Below are 6,000 nucleotides of genomic sequence, written 5' to 3'. Positions count from 1 at the left end.
AAAAAAAAAAACAAGGAAGAGGGGGGTTAGGGCAGCTCAGTAGGTTGAATCTGACTCTTGATTTTGGCTCAGGTCATGATCCCAGGATCCTGTGATCAAGCCCCACAGTGGGTTCTGCACTGAGGATGAGCCTGCTTGATTCTCTCTCTCTCTCTCAAAAAAAATTTTTTTAAAGGAGGAGGAGGAATATTGATTGATTGATTGATTGATTGATTGATTGATGAGTGTGTGTGTGTGTGTGTTTCTGTGTGTGGCTTTCAATAGAAAGGGAAGAAAAAAACAGAGAAAAAATAACGTGGATACTTAGTGTCCTTCATGGCCATGGCGGGTTCCCTTTCTAGGGCTCTTTCTGAGCTACTAGGTATGAATTATTTCCTAAATCTTGTGGAAGAAGAGATGCAGAAAACTTACAAATGTAGATCCAGAACACTGCATGGAGTTGGGAAAATTTGGTGATTTCTGAACTTGCATTTATACCCCTCTGTTATTACAGACAGATTCTTGTGTATTGGAGCATTATTTAAACTACCAAAAAATATTAGCTCTACCCAGCAGGTAGACACCTCTGCCAGAATAATGTTAAATTAAATAAACAGCATCTAATGAGATCTGTTATTACCTGCTCTTTTGTCGTGCTTGGGCACGCAGTCTGAAGGCTTGTGTTTCTAAGTGCGATCATAAATCTTTCAGTCTGTTTTGCTCCTTACAATTCTAACTAACATCTCTCCTCTAATGTTGAAGTCTATAGCCTCATTTAAATCTTTAAATATCATTTAAATCTCCAGTGTTGATATCTTATGTCTTTATTAAATGTTATCTCTGAAAAGATAACAAAGACTGCATTGCAACAGATCATTTTTAAAAGAGAAAATCCACTTGCTTGGAAATGAGAGAGTATTAAGAATCTAATTCTGCCAGAGGAATACAAACTTGTATATGATGAATCCTTCTGGTTTCTCTGATTTTTATTAACATCATTCTCATCAGTATGACCCTCGGGGGTCCTGTCCAGAGCTTCATGCACTCAGCTCTGTGCTGGGTAAAGGAAAGAGAAGACAGAATTCCAACACATGGCTAAGAGTCTAAATTAATCTGCCTTGATTACACATTGTAAAGATGTAACCTCACAGGTAGCTATTTCTGTAATATGAAAGAAAGTCTCTTACAGGAAAAAAATATATATAAATCAATAGATAATACCTTGCCTCCATGAATATATTGAATAAACTCTTGCCTCCACACAGATCTCATACTTGTTTTATAATAACTTATTACACAGTTTTATTTCCTAGTTACCTCTTAGGAAGATACAAGATGTATAAGAAGGGCATAGACTAGAGTCCAGTAGCCGTAAGACTGAATTCAGTTTTTGATTTATTAGATGTGCAATATCTGAGCTTAGGTGCCCATAAGAAACTTATTATATTCAAATCTGAACACAGATCTGTTTTTCCTTAGGATCTATTCCTTCTCTCATATATCTTATCTCTAGCAGTCCCTGACTCAAGTAAGAAGCCTGCAAATCATGATAGGCTTTCCCTTTCTTAGTCCACCATGATTTTTCTGCACGTGTAACCTGCCAAGTTTCCTAGCGGCTGTGCTTTTCCACCTCTCTGTCTTAGTTTAGACCCTGTTCAGTGCTCCATAGACTGCCTTCTCACTGGCTGGTCGCTGTGACTCCAGCCTAACCATTGATCTATCTTTGTGTAATGTTGCCCTTGGGACCTCCCTAAAATACCAATCTGACCATGCTGTGCTCCTAAGTCAACTACTCAGTGCCTCCTTGCTGCAAACAGGACAGAGGCCAGCTTCTCAGCATGGCCCTCACGTCTCTCCGGTATGGCTCTGGTGCCTTTGGCCCCGTGCAGTACGTTCCAGCCTCCAGCCACTTGTGTTTTGTGAATGGGCTGAGATCTTTGGTGCCTGAACCTTTCTCACACTTCTTCTTCCACTGTGAATAACTCTCCTCTGCAGTTTCTTTTTAGAAATAAACAAGAAGCCCACAAACAAAAATGAAGCAAACAACAACATGACTTTGAATATTTAGATTTAGTATTGAGTTTTTAGGAAGATTTTCTTACCTTCTTTGCAATAACCCTCTCTGTACTGTGTGTGTGTTTGTGTGTGTGTGGGGGGGGGGGGGTAAGAATTAATTACCATTGAAAGCAGTGGTCTCCCACTTTTTCCTAAAATCCTTATTCTTTGGTTTAAATGACATTTATTTTTATTTATCAGGAGGCTTCTTGGTGCCTACACTTACTTGATACATATTGTTCAGTCCTGGATTTCCCTTATACCTTGATCATATCTCACAGACTCTGTAATACAGCTACCATGATTTTAGTTTTGAAAGTAATCACTCTAATAAATACCACTCTAAAAAAAAAAGTCAGCTCCTTTATTAAGTATAGGCCACATTTGCTCCTTATTTACATGTAGTTGATTAAGGTATAACAATATTTAAATTCTTGAATGTCATTGTTGCTGTATTTTAACAGCACACCCTACCACTCCTAATTATCTTTTACTGGGGAAAATAAGCACTGTAGACTTGTTTTATATAAGAATTTTGCAAAACAAACTCCTTTATGAATTGTGGTAATTATGTGACAAGGTTTAGCACCACAGTGGAATTTCTGTATCCTATCTCACTACAGATATGGACATTAGACTTGTGATCATGTGTTACCTCTGTGAGAACGATGCTGCTGATTCACAAAGTGTTTTGAGTAGGTTATGCATTGGGAGGAGATAAGTCGCACCAACTATACGTGCTTGCTTGCTCATAATTTAATGGCAATCAAGTGTATGCCAGCTGAGTGGGACTAGGGTTGTGGAATGTGATCATTGAACATGAATCATGCTGCTTTGAAGGGGAGGCAGTCAGGACTCTTACTAAATTAAAACCCATTCCTAGTCTACTCTTTCCCAAGTGACACATTACTAAGAAACCCTTGGTGTACTGGGGTGTAATATTGATTCTCTTATCCCTATTCATTTTTGACCTTGGACAAAAGGGGGAAAGATGGTGGCCATTGTGGTGCAGAACAGGATGCTGTCTGCGGTATAAAAGAGGACCAAGAAGTGTTTGGATCACTTCTTGTTAGATAAGAGTAGGATACATCTCTGGGGATACTACTCTTCTCTTCCATCCTGTGTTATCCTGGTGGGTTTCATAAACTGTCATAGACTAGAAATTATTTGACAGTGCAACTTAAAGCAATGGTTCTAGCAGGTTTTTAAAAACATGAGCATACAGGAGCACCTGGGTGGCTCCACTGGTTAAGTGTCTGACTTTGGTTCAGGGCATGATCTTGCAGTTCTGTAAGTTTGAGCCGCACATCGGACTCTCTGCTGTCAGTGTGGAGCCCACTTCAGATCCTCTGTCTCTGTCTCTCTGCCCTATGCATATGCTCTTTCTCTCTTGCAACAATAAATAAAAATTTAAAAAAAAATTAAGCATGCTATTATATAATGCTGTTTTATGGAATCAATATTGCCAGACGGAAATGGGATCAATATTGCCAGACAGAAGAGGCAGGCCATTACTGCTTACAGACTTCCAAGAGCTTCTGAATGATCTACATAGAATTGACATGCAACAGAAAAGCACACATTGGAATAAAAATTGTCTTGTCAGTTTTAAGTCAACAAATCTCTCTGGCCTTGTTATACTTTTCATACACCTGAAGCTGTGTTGTGCTGGCTCAATAATCAATGAGCCTTCACTGCCCCTAGGTATATTGGCTAATTTTTCTTCTTGAGAATCAGGAATAACAGATTATCCCTAGGACAAGAACTTGGGTATACTGTTATCATTGTCACCATCAGGATTAGAAATAGCAGTGACAAGAATGTTCACAGGCAGTAAGTGTTATGCACTGAGCTAAAAATGCAGCTAATCACTGGGTCTCAAATATAATTGTAATATGTCACCAGATCTCCTACGGTGACATATGTGACAACGCTTTTCCTTTTGGCTTGTCAGAATGGAGTTTGTGGTGAAGTCTTCCATCATCTTTCCCAAAAAAGAAAGAGGTATACCATCACGAAGATGACTGCTGTGTTTGAGAGCAATTCCATTGACTCTAAAGTATGTTTTCCTAGTTCTTGATATCACCCTGTGTTCCACTGAGTGTCACTGGCTTGTGCTTATAAAAGAGTCTGGCGTTCTGAGCTTTGTTAGGAAGTGAAACCCCATGTCTTGTCTTAAGCAGAGAGCTCTCTCTACATGACTCCTGCCCTCTGCCCAGCCTGTGAAGCATTCCATCTGCCTATGTCTGTGAGGAGGCACACAGCCTCTGGGGCTGAACCGGTGGGGTCAAATAATGTTCTCACCATTTAGTGTAATTAACTCCAACCACCCGTCTGTTGCAAGCCCCGGTGCAGCCAACACAAGCAAGAGTAGGCCAAGAAGAAATTTCTCCTCATTATTAAACCTAAATCTAAGCACTTGTCTGTCTGTAAAAACAGAGCAAAGGGAGGAAAACTGAAACCAGCGCACGGGGTCTGAGGTTTCAATAAATGTCAGGGAGCGTCAAGTCTGTTTAGATTGCAAATTATTGCTGGCTGACGGTCTTACCATTTTACAGCTAGAGATTGCTGTCATGGGGGTGACGTGGTGGAGGGGAGCCTCTCACATCACAGCCAGAGGGGAACAGAAGTTACCAAATACTATAACAATCATAAAACATTACAAGAGGGACTTTAGCGTTTGCTAAATTTAGTCTTTCCTTAATGCACATCTCAGGAAACAACAGCCCACAACACTTCACCCTTCCCATTGGGTTTGATGAAGTGTTGGATTTGCCAAAGATTGAGACCTCATTTCTCTGGTTTAACCATCCTAAACTTCACTTCATCCCTCTCCTCTGCTCAGACACTTTGAACATCTGAGAATGATAAAGGCACCTAAATGTTTCAAGGTGAATTAATACCTTACTCCATATCCTGGAGAAACACACCAATAATTTGAGTGGTGGTTAAGACTGTTTTTCAAATGGATTAAATGAGTGGGCAATTACTGATTAAAATAAACCCAAGGCCTGAGCCTTCTAGCCCTATATACGGATGAACACTGGTCAGCTGCTTCCCATTGGTGGAAAGGCTTTTCTCCTGCCCTAAAATATACATGCTTCTTGATGTGTCTGCTGAAGTTTACTAATATTTGTTACTCGATTTTTTTCTGACTGACACTTAATGAAGATCTGCTGTGTGCCAAGTACTGTGTTAGATACACTGTGGATCAAAAAGAAGTGATGGTTTCCCTTCTCCCTGAGCTCGGAGTCAAGTGTGCTTGTTTTAACCAAAGTTCTTTTGGTTTCAAATAACTGGAAAATCCCTCAAGTTAACTTAAGGCCAAAGAGAGAACATTGTTGTAAGATGCAGTGGGATCTGTAGCTCCAGGAGAAAAAAAAATATTGTAGGACCACATCAAAGCTTAGAAGTAGGCACTAAGAAGCTGTTAGAAATAAGATTACTTTCTCTAAACCTCTAGTTGCATCATCTCCACTTTCTCTTGCAGGTAGGCTTTATTCTTCTCATTCTCAGTCTCCTAGGATTTATCTTTCTTTTCTTAACTATGCATATAATTAAAAAAGGTTTTCCCAGGCGAGCTTCCCATTTCATGAACTAGGTTTTGTAAGTCCCAACTCAGAATGTATAGGGGAGAGAATTGGGTTTGTCCAGCTTGGGTCTAGTGTTCATCCTTGGCAGTTAATGTTGATTATAAGATTCAAGGTCTGAAGTGTGTGGCTCAGTTCCGACCATATGAGAGGAAGGCAGAGCCTGTCGATACAGTTGATTGATCTGCTTTCTATACTGATACATTTAACGTGCCATAAGGATGAGGTTACAGGTGAGGGATGTCATACAATTGTTTTGTGAGATTTTGAGGAAGGTAGAATCTATGAACTAGTTAATGTCTGAAAAAGAATCTAAGAAAGGAAAAATAATTATGGTTTCTGTCTCATAGGATTTAGGTAATATGCCAGGAGCAGC

This window comes from Hyaena hyaena, unplaced genomic scaffold, assembly GCF_003009895.1.
Source record: "Hyaena hyaena isolate Hyena2069 unplaced genomic scaffold, ASM300989v1 scaffold_39, whole genome shotgun sequence".
Lineage (NCBI taxonomy): Eukaryota > Metazoa > Chordata > Mammalia > Carnivora > Hyaenidae > Hyaena > Hyaena hyaena.
The sequence above is the reverse complement of the archived record's forward strand: the minus strand, read 5'-3'. Positions refer to the sequence as shown.